The 20,163-nt window shown below is 44.1% G+C and overlaps 1 long non-coding RNA gene across 1 annotated transcript; it reads right to left on the bottom strand.

Moving 5' to 3' along the window:
* Positions 1 to 1,296: 1,296 nt before the first annotated feature.
* Positions 1,297 to 7,874, bottom strand: LOC125916835 (uncharacterized). Its single transcript, XR_007456045.1, has 3 exons — positions 7,749 to 7,874; positions 7,377 to 7,438; positions 1,297 to 1,452 (listed from the first exon to the last, which is right to left on the bottom strand). It is a non-coding gene; the product is annotated as an uncharacterized LOC125916835 (long non-coding RNA).
* Between the last annotated feature and the right edge of the window lie 12,289 nt (positions 7,875 to 20,163).

Below are 20,163 nucleotides of genomic sequence, written 5' to 3'. Positions count from 1 at the left end.
AACAAAACCAAAAATCTAATAACTAGCAATTTTGTTGGTAGACTGCCAGTGTAGCAGAGAACTTCCGTTTGCAATTCAGTAGATATTAAAAGTATTCTAACAAAATGTGCATAAGACATGACATAAAACCAAACCAAATGCCTTAAATATACTTTGTTAAACCATCAGTACACATAGACCTAAATTCATTTTTTTAAATGGTCCCATACTCCATTACTTTATAGAAGTGAAACTTTACTTCCTTATTAATGAATGGATATTTAGCCTATCTCTGGGGCACCTAGGTGGCTCAGTCTGGTGAGCATCTGACTGTTGATGTTGGCTCAGGTCATGATCTTGTGGTCGTGAGCTCGAGCCCTGTGTTGGCCTCTGCACTGTTAACGTGGAGTCTGCTTGGGATTCTCTCTCTCTCCCTCTCTGTCTCTGCTCCCCCTCAATGCTTGGGCTCCCGAGTGTGCACATTGTCTGTCTCTCAAAATAAGTAAATAAACATTTAGACTATCTCCAAATGTTTGATATGGGAATGCGATAATAAATATCCTTCACATATGCATGTAACATATTTATATAAGTAACCTTAATATATCTATCCTATTTTGTATATGTAATAATATATAATAAATGCTCTTATAGTGTGTGTGTGTGTGTGTGTGTTTGCACGTGCAGGCACACGCGCTTGCTTATAGAAGTCACGTATTTCAGAAGGACCCAGTCCTGGCAATGAAACCATTGGAATAAAGGGATGACCTACCTGAAATATTTTTTTCATGTTATATTATTTATTTTTGACAGTGACAGAGACAGAGCACAAGCAGGGGAGGGGCAAAGAGGGAGACACAGAATCTGAAGCAGCCTCCAGGCTCTGAGCCGTTAGCACGGAGTCTGACACAAGGCTCAAGCTCGTGAAGTGCAAGATCATGACCTGAGCCAAAGTTGGACGCTTAACCAACTGAGACACCCAGGTGCCCCGACATATTTGAAATTTTGAATTTCACTGCTAAATCACCTTTCAGAAAGGAGTCACCAATTACATCCAGCCACAGTGTCTAAGAATGTCATTTTGCTCACATTTCCTAACTTTGGTTATTTTTTTTAATAAAATATTTATCACTATGACTGCAAAAAATGGTATCTCGTTGGTATTTACATTTTTCTCATTAGCACGTAGGATGAAATAGCTCCACGAAAAATACGAAATTTGTTCATCATGAACAGCTCAAACTAGAAAAGTTTGTTGAATAGGAAAATAACAATTACCTACTACTTAAGTATTGCTATAGTCTTACCTATCAGAATCCTTATTTCTGTAATAGGCATTTGATGGTTATCAGTTTTTCCATTCTGTCTTTGTGGAATTAATCCAGCAGCCGCAGCATCATGTATGTTTTCTGATACTTCCATGTCACTTCCTCTGTGCTTCTTTTTTTCTTCAACCTTTAATGGAACTTGATACTAAAGGTAATTGTTACTTTAGTCAATAAAAAGAAGTTTTTTCATTCATTTTATCAGTTGACACTTAGTTTGTCATAAATTCAATGGAGGGAAATATTTTGTGTTTATCATTACAAGTAATTGTAATTTTTATAAACTCTGCTTCATTTCTATTGGAATTAAAAAAAAACAGAAGTTACTAAAATTTCTAAAAGGGCTTTCTTAATTTTGTACTCTTATTCATATCCACACTTTGCTACCGAGAATTCCCCACCCACACCCACCCCATCTGACCAAGAGATACAAAGAAATAAAAAGACAAGAGACAAAATTTGTCCTTTTCTATCCTTACCACCTGGGTTTTACACAACAGCCAGATTTAAAACATGTGACATGGAAGTGCTCCAGTAACAAAAACAGGAAGCTTTCCTCTTTCTGCACGGAGTTATTCTTTCCCTGACTGCCTTTTACAATTCTTTTTCTTTTGGATCCTAAGGTTCTCAAAAAAAGTGACAGTGTCCCCTAAAATTTATGAACCAAAGTTTGCCACAATACAAAATGAATAAAGTGAAACGGACGTTAGGGTGGAATTCTGGGAAATTAGTAATGCTCTCCGAATCTCACATTCAATAACCATAAAACTTTATAGGGAGAGGGTATAAAAGTAATGATCACCTTTAATCCCATTTGCTACTGATAACGTGAGTAAAACTCAAAAAGGTTAAATGATTTGTCCCAAGTTCCTAAAGTGGCATTATCTAGCATTTTATGGCAACAAAAGAGATGATACAATTCTTGAATGCTGAATCAGGGAAATGACCACAAATTCATTAAATTAGTCAGATGCATGAAAATTATGACTTTGGCACAGTAAATTAATACCTTGATAGGGGATGAGTAGATTCGCTACTTATTCTTTTAAAGGAGGGTACCTCTAGATTTTGTCTATTTCTAAAGTCCACACATCTCAAAACTCAGTTTTCTCCCTTGGAGTTAAATACTGAAGGTTTGCTGAAGGTTTATGCTACCCACATGGTAAAAATCATACAGGCCAAAAGGTATCATACTTTATTGAACATAAAGTGAAAGTTTGACTCAAAAGAAACATCTGAGAATGAGATTTTTAAAATGTGAAAAAAAGGGGTGATAATACAAATAGCTGCTATTAAGCCTATCTCAAAGGGGTCATGTTGAAATTCTAAGTTCCAAGATTGTGAGTAAAGCAGACAAGACTGCATATATTTGTGGGCAATAAGCTTAGGAATTCCCTGAGCCTGCACTGATGGGTTAACCAGGCATAGAAAATTACAAAACCATAGGATGCTCACACCCAAGTTTGGGTAAACAATATTAGGTATCTAGGTATAGAGAGGGCAGGGCAAAGGCTCCAAGACAAAGGTGTGTGAGGTAAACAAGATTAGATACTCAGGAGGACACATTCCCCAATTTAGTACTATAGCAGAAAGCTCCTTTCACAGGAAGGAAGGACCAAATTAGGTAAACAGGTAAATAGGGCTATAGGCTGTAGGCTGCAGGGTGAAGATGCCCAGAGGGGAGCTAATTAGCAAAAGAAAGGTGCCTTGTGGATCCTGAGGTAGCATCTGTCTTCTCCCCTAGACTAGCTAAGATAAACAGAGAAGCTGCCTCAGGTCAGCTGTTAACAACAATCTGCCAGCCTCCAGGATTTTGTTTTAAATTGAACCTAACACCTAGCACCTTATATCTTGAAACCCCCTTTCCCTCATGACCATGAGATCCTGTTCACAGATTGATTGTTTCTTTGTGCACATCCATCACCATGTTTGGAAGCCTTCTGATCCTAAAAAAACAGAGCAAGGACCCTTAATCCGGGCTCGTGTGTTCTCCAGGACATTAGCTGTCTCTCCCATTGTAATCCTGTATCCCGCTGCTGTCTTGCTAGACAAGCAAGAACCCTAGACCCAGAGTCTACAGACATGTACTGAAGCAATAGATTGCTTTAGCTGGGGACATTTGTTTATATTCCTTCTCTTAGTTATTACTTCTTTCTCATTTTATTGTTTATGGAAATGCAATTTATATTTAAGCCAATATATTAAAAAAAAACAACCTGGAATTATTATGTTTTTTTTTAACGTTTATTTATTTTTGAGACAGAGAGAGATAGAGCATGAATGGGGGAGGGGCAGAGAGAGAGGGAGACACAGAATCGGAAGCAGGCTCCAGGCTCTGAGCCATCAGCCCAGAGCCCGACGCGGGGCTCGAACTCACGGACCGCGAGATCGTGACCCGGGCTGAAGTCGGACGCTCAACCGACTGAGCCACCCAGGCGCCCCTATTATGTTTTTAAGCAGTTTCTTTACGGTTATTCTGGTTCATGAGGTCACATGGTACTTATATAGCTAAGTTAGTTTCCCAGTTCATATACTACTTGGAAGACTGACACAGAAACTTTAAGGAAAACAAATCATAAGAATGTTTTCCTAAACTCTTATTAGTTAGATAGCAGAAATAATCTATTTCCAGACACAATTACTTATTTAGACAATTCCATTGTATGCACACTCTTGTTCTCTTGAGTGGAAAATCAGAATGGATCAGATAATTGCTAAAGAGAAAAAACAAGAGTAACAGCAAGGCGGACCTCTATTCTTTTGGAGGTTGAACTTTCTCTCTTTCCAAAGACAGGAACTCTGCTTGTGACATGCCTATCTCATTCTTAAACCTTTGCATATCTTGATGTAATTCTTCACTGAGATATACTTCAGATGCTGGAAAACTAGATGCTGAAGAAGAACTCACAATTTTTAATTCAGAATCAATACTTGTAGAGTTATGACTACTGTCATTATCTGCATATAATGGCTTCTGGAAAAAAAATCTTGTACTGGTTTTGTTTTCTCGTGTTTGTGACAGCAGAAATATCATGCTTTTTTGTTTGAACCATGTGTTTCATCACATCGCAGCAGGCAAGCCACAAATCAAAAAGGCTCTCTGAATCACTAGACTGAGGTCTAATTTACAATCGGTGGTATTTTGGTCCATATTTTTTACCATTTGCATGTCAAACACTTGGCCTTCTTTCACTTTAAATGTAACTAGTCGGTTCCTTGCTTTTTCATTTTCTATATCATTTTTAAAATCCTCATTGTTGTTAAAAAGATGCTCAATATCTGGTTTGTTCTCATTTTCATAGTCTGATTTACTTTTTCTTTATTATGAAATTTTTTGTCAAATTGGTTTCCATACAACACCCAGAGTTCATCCCAACAGGTGCCCTCCTCAGTGCCCATCACCCACCCTCCCCTCCCTCCAATCCCCCATCAATCTTCAGTTTATTCTCAGTTTGTAAGAGTCTCTTATGGTTTGGCTCTCTCCTTCTCTAAGGTTTTTTTTTTTCACTTCCCCTCCCCCATGGTCTTCTGTTAAGTTTCTCAGGATCCACAAAAGAGTGAAAACATATGGTATCTTTCTCTGTATGACTTATTTCACTTAGCACCACACTCTCCAGTTCCATCTACGTTGCTACAAAAGGCCATATTTCATTCTTTCTCATGGCAAAGTAGTATTCCATTGTGTATATAAAGCACAATTTCTTTATCCATTCGTCGGGTGATGGACATTTAGACTCTTTCCATAAATTTGGCGATTGTTGAAAATGCTGCTATAAACATTGGGGTACAAGTGCCTCTATGCATCAGCACTCCTGTACCCCTTGGGTAAATTCCTAGAAAGAAATTCCGAGAGAGAAATATGCTGGCAGTGTGAATCGGCTTAAGATTCTCTCTCTCACCCTTCCCTCACCCACCCACCTGCTATTGCCGGGTCATAGGGTAGATCTATTTCTCATTTTTTGAGGAACCTCCACACTGTTTTCCAGAGTGACTGCACCAGTTTGCATTCCCACCAACAGTGCAAGAGGGTTCCTGTTTCTCCACATCCTCCCCAGCATCCATAGTCTCCTGATTTGGTCATTTAGCCACTCTTGACTGGTGTGAGGTGATATCTCAGTGTGGTTTTGATTTATATGTCCCAGATGATTTGCTTTCATTTAAAGAAAGCTTAGAAGATGACTGGCAAGCATATTCTGGGGACCCAGAGTATGAATGAGAGAGAATGACATTTTCAAGGCTAGGCTCTTTTTGTTCAGGAAATGTCTGAAATACTACCGAGACAGACACTCCAAATGCATCTTCTTCCTCACAATCAAGTACAGTATTTGTCCAATTCGAAGGTATTTCCTTTCAGTTGGTTCCTCCTTAGAGTGACCCCGTGGTGGTTCTTCTTCAAGATGAGTAGGAATGCTGTGTTGTTAACAAATTTCACCAAACTTCAGCTTTCACTCACTGGTGATGAGTTTTAAGCTATTTTTCCAGTCTAATTTGCCTTATTTGATCCACATTTCCTCAAAGTTTTGCATAGAAGCATGTCTTAAATATAGAGATATATCATTCTCCCTATCACATTCCTTATTCATTGCTGGTTCTTGAGTCATTTTTTGCAGTTGCAAAAACAAATGGTTAATTTCCTTGTTTTGATTTTCACATGTTTGTAAAAACACCTTATCCTTAAGTAATCAAGTACAGACAAAGAAAAATGAGAAAATAATTACAATTTTACTGTTAACTTTCTTAATCTATGTTTAGCTGTTCCCAAGTCACTGGATTGTAACTTCCTGTAAGAAGTGAAAACTAACTTGCCTTAGCCTAAGACAGAAGAAAAGTATGAACTCATAAACTTAAGTTTGTCCGTTTTTGGACCTAAACAATTCATTATATGTTAAATCGACCAAAAAATAAGTTAGATGATTTTTAATTTTACAAACCTTAAAAACTATTTAGCTTACCATCCCTTATAACGAGCACTAAAGTGCATTTGAGTACGTTTTAAAGATTAATAACTAAAGAATTGGAAAACTTTAAATTATTAGCAGCCAAATCAATTAATATCAAAGAGAAAGATATATTCTGGCAGTGTGAATCGGCTTAAGATTCTCTCTCTCACCCTTCCCTCACCTACCCACGTGCTCTGTCCTCTCTCTCTCAAAAGAAATAACTAAAAGAAAAAGAAACCATAAGGAATAGAAAATACATTTACACGATGGTACTCTATTTATTGAAAAACATCTGTGTGTAAGTGGACTCCCACAGTACAAACCCTCCTGGTTCAAGAGTCAACTGTATACCTATATGATGTCTCCACTAAGAGATTACCTGAACTTAACATAGCACCAAATTAGAAAATCAAAAACCCATTCCTACTTTCCCATTCTTTTCTGGAACTGACGGCCATTTTTTGGCCTCCAGACATCTTCACATTTAAAACAAGTGTTCTTGGGGGGCCTGGGTGACTTAGTCGATTAGGCGCCCAACTTTGGATCAATTCATGTTCTCAAAGTTCATGAGTTCAAGTCCTGCATTGGGCTCCTTGCTCTCAGTGCAGAGCCTGCTTCAGATCTTCTGTCCCCCCACCCCACTCTCAGCAATAAAAAAACATTCACCAAAGTATTCTCAATATTTAGTAAGTCACTAAAAGCCACTGTGATCATTTTGTCTTCTATTTCTATAGCATCCTTTATAGGTTACAAAACGTTGCCACATTTGTTCATTACACATAACCAAGAGGTGGGTATTGGTGTCATTTTTAGGAAAGAGGTCATTGACATTCAAGCAAGTTTTCCAAGATCCCACAGCTAGGAAGTGACGGAACCAAGATGCTAGCATGTCTTTTGATTTCAAATACAGTGCTTGTAGCTTTATGCAGCAGCTGCCTGGGCCTAAGAGATCAGGACTTTTTTAACTCCTTCCTTAGTTGTCACCTTAGAATAGGTCATCATTACTTTACTTATATTACTACAAGTATGACTGCGACGTTATTTTAATTATCCAAAAGTCAAAGTCAAAGCATCTCTTGGACGTTTTAACATAATTCCATGCTTATATTTAAAAATAAGAAGAAGACAGTACCTCAGGAAGAGAAGGTGATTCCACATCTTCCTCTTCTCCTAATTCTAATGCTGACATCATATCTAGAGAATAGTGTCACAGATAAATTAATGAAAACATGTGTTACCATGAATTTTAAACACATACAAAGTCTATCTCCATTCATGAATATTTCAATAAAATAAAAAGCAATAGCAGAAAAGATGTTCAGGGGGTTCAAGATTTTCCAGAAGCAAAAGGGGGTAGTACTTGAGATACTTCTAAAGAAAGATAGCAACAGAAAAATATCTTCACGAAAAAAGGACAATATATTTGGATCTACATACTTTCAGATTTTTTTTCATACTAACATTTAATCATAGGAAAACAACTCACAGAGATTCACTAGCCTACCACTTCTGTAATTTTTATGCACTCCACCAGCAGAAGTCCAACTGTCATTAACTCTTTACTCTGGTGGCATATTTTCAATAATACCAACACCACCTTCCTTTGCTTCCATTGCTGACTTTGCTGTTCCTTCCTAGAAAAACAGCACAAAACAAAAACCCAACTTCAGAAAAATATCACATTAATTCATTTGGTCATGCACTCACCCACTCAAAAAGACAAGTACATACTGTATCTGTCAAGTCATAGCCACGATCCGGGGAAGAGCTGGAAATATAAATAAAAGACAGAGTCTGTTCTATATGCTAGTAGCGGTAGAGATGCATGAAAACAGGCAAGGACAGAAAAATACCATCCACTAGTTCTGCAAGGGAAGTGAATAACGTACAGTGAATGCACAAAGGAGAAAACAATTTGGGAAGCTCAGCAAACGCTGGGAAGATAGGGCTGTATCTTAAAAGACAGACAAACTGCACAGGGAGGGTGGGAAGGGCATTCTATAATGGCAAAAGGATCAAGTATGAAATAATATAGTAAGTGACACCTATGCAATATGGCAAAACTGGAACAGAGTTATTGGGAATGGGATAGAGAGATATTACTGGAACATGAGGACGAAACCAAAAAAAAAAAAAAAAAAAAAAAGGAGCGGGAGGAGTGTTATGCCAGAACATGAATTTTCTCCTTCAGGTAATGGGAATCCATTGAATAAGCAGAGGAGTGACATCGTCACAAGTATATTTTAGAAAGGTCACTCTGGCAGCAATGTAGGAGGAACGTAAAGGAAGAAAAACCAGAAGAGTACTGCAAAATTATAGGTGAGAGGGGGAATTACAGGAATAACATATGAAAAATGATAAGCAGGTACAAAATATCGAATGTGGTGAGTGACTGGATGTGGTGATTTCAGGGAAGTTTGGAGTCCAGGACGTTTCTTGTTCCAGGGCTGCTATTTATTAAGCTAGGGAACACAAATGACAGAGCAGATTACAAAGAGTCAGGGAAGAGGAAAGGGAAAGGGTCAGAAACAATATCTTTAAACTAAGGCATATTAAATTAAAAGTACCCAGCGGACTTCCAAAAAAATGTTAGGGCCGCCTGAATGCCTCAGTCAGTTAGCACCTGACTCTTGATTTTGGCTCAGGTCATGATCTCACAGTTCTTGGGTTCAAGCCCTCCATCTGGTTCTGCGCTGATAGTGCAGGGTCTGCTTGGGATTTTCTCTCTCTCCTTCTGTCTATTTGCCCCTCCCCACTTGTGCTCTCTCTGTCTCTCTCTCCAATTAATAAATAAACTTTTAAAAAAAGAAAAAGACAAAAATTCAGATCAATACACTTCATGTAAGAAAAGCCCATTGTAAATATCTATAAAACATATTAAACTGATAAACTAATGCAAACCTACACAGAACTGTGAAATTTTGAAAAGGAAAGTAAAAGGAGGTGGGAGGAGTTAAGATGGCAGAGGAGAAGGATCAGAATTTCCCTTGTCCCTCAAACACAGCAGTATTGAGGTCACAACACTTGGAATACCAGGAATACAGGCTGCAGACGGACAAAAAAATCTCCACAGGTGCAAAGAGACAGCTTGGCGGGACAGAAGGGTGTGTATGCGAATTGGGAGAAATAAAATGGGCAACACAGGCATGGATTGGGGGAAGCCCTTTGGAGGAGAAATGAAAGGAAGAGAGACAGAGGCTGTGGGAAGTGTATTTGGATATGAGAAAACCTGTCCGGACCACAGACCAAGGAGAGATCCAGAGAGCCAGTTTCTACTTTGCAAAACAGCCTTAGAAGTTAAAAAAACAGAATTTTCAAGGTTTCCAGACTTTCTCTAGATCAGAGCTGCCACCTCCCACGCCTGGTGGGGACTGAGCCTCCCCTAGGCTCTCAGGGCAACACTGGGAGAGAACACCTTGAGTATGGTGGAAAGAGGAGGCATTGCCCTGCCCAAGGGAAAAAGACCCTGCAAGCAGGAGCCAGAGGCCCTTTGTCAACTGGGCAGAGTGGTGCTACTCCAGAACCAGGTATGAGCAAAGTGGGATCCTATAGGGTTTTGAATCCCAGCTTAGTGCTCAGGTAGCACAGGAGACTGTGCAGCAAGGCAAGCCGGCCCCCCAGGCTGTTCTCTGAGAACGGCCTAAACAGTGAGCTTTGAGACACCTCATGTGGGCAGGAGAGATTGGGGTGTTGCCATTTCTCTCCCCATGACCAACATCGTGGGGCTTCAGGGAATGGACAGTGAGCCTCAGTGGAGGCAGGCCCATTACACCAAACCCTGCCTCTATGTGCCTCGTAACTGCTTCTCTATGGGAGTGAGACTGACACTGATGTGACCAGACAGCCCCTCCTCTAGACCAGCACAGCCACCAGTCCCAGGCACCAGTAGACCACTCTCCTCTGGTTTTCTATCTTTGTTTGTTTGTTTGTTTTCATTTGAATTACTATTCTTTTTATCTTTTCTTTTTTTAATGTTTATTTCTTTATTTTGAGAGAGAAAGTCAGTGATCAAGCAGGAGAGGTGCAGAGAGAGGGAGAGAGAAAGAATCCGAGCAAGATCCATGCTCTCACTGCAGAGCCTGATGGGGGTTTCCAACCCACCTATAGCGAAACATGACGGGAGCTAAATTCAAGAGTCAGACGCTTTACCAACTGAGCCACCCAGGCGCCCCTTTTTCTTTCCTTAGCTTTCCCTTTCTTCTCTTTCCCCTTTTTTTTGTCTTTCTACTCTCCTCTTTCCTCTTCTCCCTTTGGAATCAGCCTAGTAGTCTCGGTTTGACTTTGGGTCAAAGCTATTTATATATATTTTCCCTTTGTTCTTCTGTTCTGATTCTTTGTTTGATCAGGCATTTTATCTATACTTTTCCAGATCTCCTTATTCATTTTCCTCCCTCTCTTTCTGGATTAAGCCCTATGGCTCCTTTGAGACAATGCCTGGTCTTTTTTTCCACTCCTGTCATTTCTCTCTTTGGGCTAAGGAATCTTCACCACCCTCTTCTCCTTTTTTTCCAAGATTACTTCAACAAACAAATCGAAGCACACCTGGTGGAAGGCCCAAATCACCACTCCAGGAGCGAGAAAAGTAGCCAAAGACGAAACAAAAGAGTGCACACAACACACTCCAAAAACACTTGTTCAACTGTCAGGCCCGGGAGAGTGTAGGACCACTTTTTAATATAGTAGTACTCGCAGGTGTGGGACACAGAACGAGCTATTAAAACACATAAAGGACAGGAAAGTAGCCAAAACGACAAATGAGAAGAATTCTCCTCAAAATAAATTCCGGGAAGAAAGACAGCCAGAGAAGTGCTCGAAAGAGACAGAAACAATATGTCTGATCAAGGTTTTGGAATAACACTCATAAGACTCATAGCTGGGCTTGAAACGAAGCTGCTTCAGAGATCAAGGACCTAACGAATCATCACGATGAATGCTGAAAATGAAATGTTGTAAAGGAGATACAAAATAAACGAGATGCAGTGACAGCAATGATGGGAGAAGTAGCAGTCAGAATAGGTGAAATAGAAGGTACAATTATGGACAAAGATGAAGCAGAGAAAGAAAGAAAGGAAATTACAAGACTACGAGTCAGGTACCAGAGATCTAACTGATTCGGTGAGATGAAATAATAGCCACATCATAGGAGTCCCAGAAAAAGAAGAGTGACAGAAAGAGGCAGAAGGTTTATTTCAACAACTTATAGCTGAGAGCTTCCCCATCTGGGGAAGGAAACAGGCATCCAAGTCCTGGCGGCACAGAGAATTCCCTTCCAAATCAACAAAACCAGGTCAACACCACAACGTGTCTTAGCGAAACAAGAAAAATACAAAGATAAAGAGAGAATTCTGAAAGCAGCTAGGGACAAATGGGTCTTAATCTACAAGGGAAGACACATAAAGGTAGCAGCAGACCTGTCCAAAGAAACTTGGCAGGGCAGAAGGGAGGGGTAGGAAACAGTCAATGTGCGGAATGGAAACATATGCAGTGAAGAACCCTTTCCCCAACAAGGCTGTCATTTAGAATAGGAAGAGAGAGAAAGGCTTTCCCAGACAAACAAAACCTAATGGAGTTCATGACCCCTAAACCAGGCCTGCAGGAGATCCTAAGGGGTGACTCTGTGAGTGGAAAGCAGCAGAGACTGCAAAGGACCAGATGCTTCACCAAAGGCATGAAACCTTCAGATAACACAATGACACTAAATCCATATCTTTAACTAATCACTCTGAATGTGAATGGACTAAATGCCCCAATCAAAAGACACAGGGAGTCAGAATGGATAAAACACAAAACAAAACCAAAGAACAAGATCCATCTATATGTTGTCAACAAGACACTGATTTTAGACCCCAGGACACTTCCAGATTGAAAGTGAAGGTAATGAGAGCCACCTATCATGCTACTAGAAGTCAAAAGAAAGCTGGAGTCGCCATACTTCCACCAGACAGACTAGATTTTAAACGAAAGACTGTAGTAACAGATTCAGAAGGGCATTGGATCATAGTTAAGGGGTCTATCCATCAAGAGGAGCTAACAATTGCAAATGTTTATGCCCCAAAGTGAAACGCCCACATATATGAATCGATTAATCACAAACATGAATAAATGTATACATACAAATATCATGATTGTAGACGAATTTAAGACTCCACTCAAGGCAATAGGCAGATCGTCAAGGCAGAAAATCAGTAAGGAAACACAGATCCAATGTGTCATTGGCCCAGATGTTTTCAGATATACATAGATATATATTGGACATAATGTATACATTTATATACATGGATATCAGTATAGATATATTGAAATCTTTTCATTTAACAGCAGTAGAATGCACATTATTCTTAAGTGCACATAGAACATTCTCCAATATAAGTGACATCCTGTGTCACAAAACAGCCCTCCACAAATATAAAAGGTCTGAGATCATACCTTGCATAATTTGAGATCAAAACAACGAGCACTTGCTCATTCTTTCTCTCTCGCTCCCTTTCCAAGAGAAATACAAACATTACAAAAAACTTTTAGCCCAGCTCCTTCAAAGAAAGAGAAAAAAAAAGAATAAACCTTGTGGGGCAATGAGTCATGGATGAAAACTACACACAGACAGTAGAATTCCATAACCAATATGTTGACAATGGAGTTTACATAAAGTGATGTACTAAAAGAACAGAAACTAAAGAAATTTTTTCTGCAAGGAAATATTAGGGTAGGGGTAAATGATTAAAAAAGAGCATGGTGGAGGGAACACAGAGGTGGCTCAGTCAGTTCAGCGTCCACCTTCAGCTCATGAGTCATGACCTCACGGTTTGTGGGTTTGAGCCCCACATTGAGCTCTGTGTTGACAGCTCAGAGCCTGCAGCCTGCTTTGGATTCTGTCTCTCCCTTTGTCTCTACCCCTACACCGCTCGCATATTGTCTCTCTCTCTCTCCAAAATAAATAAACTTAAAAAAAATAAAAAATACCTTAAAAAGCATGGGGGGAGAAGAGGAAAAAAAAAAAATAAGACATGACCAATCAATCGAGCATGAACTTAAGACAAAAAAGAAAAGGAAAAATGTGAGCAAAATAAGGTAAGTGGAAACAACATATATTTTTCAACAGGTACGTAAGTAGGATTGGGAATATACTATGAGCAATAGTCTCTTTTATACCCTTTAAAGATATATGTGTATATTGATGTGTATATATATATATGTGTATATGTGTATACATATGTGTATATATATGTGTGTGTATATATATATGTAAAGATATATGTGTATATATGTTTATATTATATTATATATATGTAAATATATATGTAAAACACAGGCTTTGATTCACAGTATATCCCTAATAATACAGACTTTATCACTCTACAGTTATCTGGTTATAAATACTGTAATAAAGAATTTAATTTTTTTCACTATAAAATACATTGTTCAATTACTGGAATCTATCACTTCCTAAAATTATAAATTATTACTAGACTAAAGAATAAACAGAAAAAGAAAGGCTCCAAACACATCAACTTTCACTATGGAGAAAGAATTGGGAATGAGAATTCTAGGAAGAAATGTGAACCTTCAAAGGATGTATGTAATGGGACACGGATGGGGTTAAAAAAACAAAGGCTGAGGATGTTTTCTCTGCAATTCTAAGCTCACCATGAGAGAATACTAAAAATATACTATAACCTTCTTTCTTATGTAACTCCTGACTTCCAAAATATAATTCATTCGCGTTTATACGTATTAAACACTAAAACGGAATATAAACTGAAGCCTTACTTTTTAAGTTCACATATTTAATTGTGATATATCATGCATATTTCATTACTATTCAAACCCCATTCTACGGAATTCCATTTCCATACTCATTTATTCACATTCAAAAACTATGACATTGCTTCTTCCAAGCAAGACTTTATTCTAGGAGCTCCAGGAGTCTAACAAGTATGTTTCCTAACCTCCAGTAGCTTATAATGATTTATGGGCTTTGAAATGAATATTTAAATAAATATCAGATGTCTGAAACTTTAAATTTTAGAATCTCACACACGGACTAGGAGGAGATATTTTTAAAAGATAGAGTATGAAAGATTTCTGAAATTAGAAATTTGACAACTTGGCTATGAAGAGCCTCTGCTCATAGAGCTACAATTTTCAGAAAAGTATGTATTCTTCAGCGAGATGCACAATTTTAACTTACTATTCATAGAGTTAGTTCAAAAATACAGGGAAACAACTTTGTAAGGTAAATGTTGAGAAATAATGTAAACATCTAAATTTCTATTATCTAATATTAGCTTAAGGTAGAACGAAGGATAGAGCCAAAGTAAAATCCTGTATCTCACCAAAATAAAAATGGGGTCCAGAAGAGGTTCAGGCTAACTCGACATGGAACCTGGAAACTCACGATGTTGTTCCCCAGGCCCAGCTGCAGCTGCCCGAGAGGATTCCAGAGGCCTCACCTATCAGGAGACCATCGACTTGTGTGGCCTTGGCAGCCAAAGACTGATCCTGAGTGGCCCCCTCCCTTGTGCCCTCAACTCAGGCGTTCAGGGAGACCACTGCCCTGCTGTGGGTTTGGCGCCTGGAGCCTCCTGTGACCTAACCCTAACCCTAACCCTAACCGGAACCAGAACCCTCCACCGAAACCTAAAGCGGCCTCGATCCCTAACCCTCCACTTGAGCCACCACATCGCATGGGCCCTCACTTCAGCCCTCGAGGGAGATCACGAGACCAATGTCTTCTCGTCCCTGGTGACGTCCCTGGATCCAAACCTAATGTTAGCTAAGGCTCTTTCCTCTTGGGGACCCAATCCCAAGTTAACAACACCACGCACCTGGAGTCCAGAAGCGGTGCAGACTGACTCGACACAGAACCCAGAAGCTCACCATGTCGTTTCCTAGGCCCGGATGCAGCTGCCCGACAGGATACGTGAGGCCTCCCGGACCAGGGGGCCATCGACTTCTGTCGACTTGGCAGACAAAAACTGATCTGAACGGGCACCCTCCCTTGTGCCCTCCACTCAGACCTTCTGGGAGAATACTACCCTGCTATGGGTTCGGCGCCTGGACCCTCCTGGGACCTAACCCTAACCCTAAACCTACCCTGAAGGGCTGAGTTGAGGGCACAAGAGAGGTTTTGGTCAGGATTAGTCTTTGGCTGCAAATGCCACACACGTCGATGGGACCCTGGCGGAGGAGGCCTTAGGAATCCTGTCTGGAAGCTGCGGCCAGCCTGGGAAATGACGTGGTGAGCTTCCAGTTTCCATGCCGAGTGAGCCAGCACCGCTTCTGGACCGCAGGCGTGTGGTGTTGTCAGACGTTGGAATTGGGTCCCCATGGGGAGAGAGCCTTAGCTAAGGTTAGGGTTTGGTCCAGGGGCGTCGCCAGGGCCAAAGCGACTCCGGTCTCGTGATCTCCCTTGAGGGCTGAAGTGAGGGCCCATGCCACAAGGCGGCTCAAGTGCAGGGTTAGGTTTCGGGGAATGTGTCCTGGTTCAGGGTAGGGTTAGGGTTAGGGTTAGGTCCCAGGAGGCTCCAGGGGCCAAACCCACAGCAGAGGAGTGGTCTCGCCGAAGGGCTGAGTTGAGGGCACAAGGGAGGTTGATGGTCATGATGTCTTTGGAAGCCAAGGCCAAACATGTCGATGGACCCATGGTCAAGGAAACATTCGGAATCCTCCTGGGCAGCTGCAGCCGGGCCTAGGAAACGGCATGGTCAGCTTCCAGGTTCCATGCCAAGTGAGTCTGCACCGCTTCTGGACCTCAGGCACGTGGTGTTGTGAGACGTTGGAATTGGGTCCCCATGGGGAGAAAGCCTTAGCTAGGGATTGGGTTCGGGCCAGGGACGACTCCAGGGATGAAGCCACTCTGGTCTCGTCATCTCCCTCGAGGGCTGAAGTGAGGGCCCACTGGAAAAGGCGGCTCAAGTGCAGGGTTAGCGTTCGATGCAGGCTTGGGTTTCGGTGGAGGCTCCTGGTTCGGAGTAGAGTTAGGGTTATGGTTAGGTCCCAGGAGGCTCCAGGGGCCGAACCAACAGCAGGGCAGTGGACTTCCCGAAGGTCTGAGTTGAGGGGACAAGGGAGGGTGCCGGTCAGGATCAGTCTTTGGCTGCCAAGGGCACACAGGTCGATGGGCTCCTGGTCGAGGAGGCCTCCGGAATCCTCTCGGGCAGCTGCAGCCGGGCCTGGGAAACGACATTGTAAGCTTCCAGGTTCCATGCAGAGTGAGTCTGCACCGCTTCTGGACCCCAGGCACGTGGTGTTGTCAGACGTTCGAATTGGGTCCCCATGGAGAGAAAGCCTTAGCTGGTTCTAGCGATTGGTCCATGGACGTCGTCATGGCCGAAGCGACTCTGGTCTCGTGATCTCCCTCGAGGGCGGAAGTGAGGGCCCATGCCACCAGGCGGCTCAAGTTCATGGTTAGGGTTCGAGGCAGGCTTAGGTTTTGGTGGAGGGTCTCGGTTCAAGGTAGGGTTAGGGTTAGGGCTAGGTCCCAGGAGGCTCCAGTTGCTGAACCCACAGCAGGGCAGTGGTCTCCCCGAAGGACTGAGTTGAGAGCACAAGGGAGGGTGCCGGTCAGGTTCAGTCTTTGGCTTCCAAGGCCACACACGTCAATGAGACCCTGGTCGAGGAGGCGTCCGGAATCCTCTCGGGCAGCTGAAGCCGGGCCTGGGAAATGACATGGTGAGCTTTCAGGTTCCATGCTGAGTCAGCCTGCGCCACTTCTAGACCCCAGGCGCGTGGTGTTGTAAGACGTTGGAATTGGGTCCCCATGGCGAGAGAGCCTTAGCTAGGGTTAGGGTTCAGTCCATGGATGGCGCCAGGGCGAAGCGACTCCAGTCTCGTGATCTCCCTCGAGGGCTGAAGTGAGGGCCCATGCCACAAGGCGGCTCATGTACATGGTTAGGGTTCGAGGCAGGCTTCGGTTTCGGGAAGGGTCCCAGTTCGAGGTAGGGTTAGGGTTAGGTCCCAGGTGGCTCCAGATGCCGAACCCACAGCAGGGCAATGGTCTCTCCGAAGGGCTGAGTTGAGCGCACAAGGGAGGGTGCCGGTCAGGATCACTCTTTGGCTGCCAAGGCCACACACATCGATGGGCCCCTGGTTGAGGAGGCCTCCGGAATCCTCTCAGGCAGCTGCAGCCGGGCCTGGGAAACGACACTGTAAGCCTCGAGCTTCCATGCCGAGTGAGCCTGCACGGCTTCTGGACCCCAAGCATGGGGTGTAGTCAGACGTTGGAATTGGGTCCCCATGGGGAGAGAGCCTCAACTAAGGTTAAGGTTGGGTGCATGGACGTCGCCAGGGCCGAAGCGACACCGGTCTCTTGATCTCCCTCCAGGGCTGAATTGAGGGCCAATGCCACAAGGCGGCTCAAGTGCACGGTTAGGGCTCGAGGCAAGCTTAAGTTTCAGTGGAGGTTTTCTGTTCGGGGTAGGGTTAGTGTTGGGTCCCAGGGGGCTCCAGGCACCGAACCCACAGCAGGGCAGTGGTCTCTCCTAAGGGCTTAGTTGAGGGCACAAAGGAGGGTACCGGTCAAGATCAGTCTTTGCCAAGGCCACACACGCCGATGGGTCCCTGGTCGAGAGGCCTACGGGATCCTCTGGGGCAACTGCAGCCGGCCCTGGGAAACAACATTGTAAGCTTCCAGGTTCGATGCCGAGTGAGCCTGCATTGCTTCTGGACCCTAGGCGCATGGTGTTGTCACACGTTGCAATTGGGTCCCCATGGTGAGAAAGCCTTAGCTAGGGTTAGGGTTCGGTCAATGAGCTTCGCCAGGGATGAAGCGACTCTGGTCTCGTGATCTACCTGGAGGGCTGAAGTGAGGGCCAATGACACCAGGTGGATCAAGTGCAGGGTTAGCGTTAGGGTTAGGTCCCAGGGGGCTCCAGGCGCCGAACCCACAGCAGGGCAGAGGTCTCCCCGAAGGGCTGAGTTGAGGGCACAAGGGAGGCTGCCGGTCAGGATCAGTCTTTGTCTGCCAAGGCCACACACGCCAATGGGCCCCTGGTCGAGGAGGCGTCCGGAATCCTCTCGGGCAGTTGTAGCACGTCCTGGAAATGACATTGTATGCTTCCAGGTTCCATGCTGAGTGAGCATGCACTACCTCTGGACCCCAGGTTCGTGGTGTTGTCAGACGTTGGAATTTGGTCCCATGGTGAGAAAGCCTTAGCTAGGGTTAGGGTTGCATCCATGGACGTCACCAGGGGGGAAGCAACTCCGGTCTCGTGATCTCCCTCGAGGGCTGAAGTGAGGGCCCATGCCACAAGACGGCTAAAGTGCAGGGTTAGGGTTCGAGGCAGGCTTAGGTTTCGGTGAAGGGTTCCAGTTCAGGGTAGGGTTAGGGTTAGGGTTAGATCCCAGGATGCTCTCAACGCCGAACCCACAGCAGGGCAGTGGACTCCCCAAAGGGCTGAGTTGAGGGCACAAGGGAGGCTGCCGGTCAGGATCAGTCTTTGTCTGCCAAGGCCACACACGTCGATGACACCCTGGTTGAGGAGGCGTCCGGAATCCTCTCAGGCAGCTGAATCCGGGCCTGGGAAACGACATGGTGAGCTTCCAGGTTCCATGCCGAGTCAGCCTGCGCCACTTCTGGACCACAGGCGTGTGGTGTTGTAAGACGTTGGAATTGGGTCCCCATGGGGAGAGAGCCTTAGTTAGGGTTAGGTTTCAGTCCATTGACGGCACCAGGGCGAAGCGACTCCAGTCTCGTGATCTCCCTCGAGGGCTGAAGTGAGGGCCCATGCCACAAGGCGGCTCAAGTGCAGGGTTAGGGTTCGAGGCAGGCTTCCGTTTTGGGGAAGGGTCCCAGTTCGAGGTAGGGTTATGGTTAGGGTTAGGTCCCAGGAGGCTCCAGATGCCGAACCCACAGCAGGGCAGTGGTCTCTCCGAAGGGCTGAGTTGAGGGCAGAAGAGAGGGTGCCGGTGAGGATCAGTCTTTGGCTTCCAAGGCCAAACACGTCGATTGTCTCCTGGTCAGGAGGTCTCCGGAATCCTCTGGGGAAGCTGCAGCCCGGCCTGGAAAACGACATTGTAAGCTTCCCATTCGATGCCCAGTGAGCCTGCACCGCTTCTGGACCCCAGGTGCGTGGTGTTGTCAGACGTTGGAATTGGGTCCCAATGGTGAGAAAGCCTTAGCTAGTGTTAGGGATCGGTCCAGAAAAATCGCCAGGGACGAAGCCACTCCGGTCTCGTCATCTCCCTTGAGGGCTGAAGTGAAGGCCCATGCGATGGGGCAGCTCAAGTGGAGCTTTAGGTTTTGAGGCATGCTTAGGTGTCGATGCAGGTTCCCAGTTCTGTGTAGGGTTAGGGTTAGGTCCCTGGCGGCTCCAGGTGCCGAACCCACAGCAGGGCTGTGGTCTCCCCGAAGGGCTATGTTGAGGGCACAAGGGAGGGTGCCGTTCAGGATCAATATTTGGCTTCCAAGTCCACACACATCGAAGGGCCCCTGGTAGAGGAGGCCTCCGGAATCCTCTCGGGCGTCTGCAGCCAGGCCTGGGAAACGACATTGTAATTTTCCAGGTTCCACCGAGTGAGCCTCCACCGTTTCTGGACCCCAGGTGCATGGTGTTGTTAGACGTTGGAATTAGGTCACAATGGGGAGAGAGCTTTAGCTAGGGTTAGGGTTAGGTCCATGGACGTTGCCAGGACGACGTGACTCCAGTCTCGTGATCTGCCTCAAGGGTGGAAGTGAGGGCCCATGCCACCAGGTGGCTCAAGTGCATGGTTAGGTTTCGAGGCAAGCTTTGGTTTCAGTGGTGGGACTCGGTTCGGTGTAGCGTTAGGGTTAGGGTTAGGGTTAGGTCCCGGGAGGCTCCAGGTGCCGAACCCACAGTAGGGCAGTGATCTCCCTGAAGGGCTGAGTTGAGGCACAAGGGAGGGTGCCGGTCTGGATCAGTCTTTGACTTCCAAGGCCACACACGTCGATGTGCCCCTGG

The sequence above is a fragment of the Panthera uncia genome, unplaced genomic scaffold (assembly GCF_023721935.1).
Source record: "Panthera uncia isolate 11264 unplaced genomic scaffold, Puncia_PCG_1.0 HiC_scaffold_1233, whole genome shotgun sequence".
Lineage (NCBI taxonomy): Eukaryota > Metazoa > Chordata > Mammalia > Carnivora > Felidae > Panthera > Panthera uncia.
The sequence above is the reverse complement of the archived record's forward strand: the minus strand, read 5'-3'. Positions and strand labels throughout refer to the sequence as shown.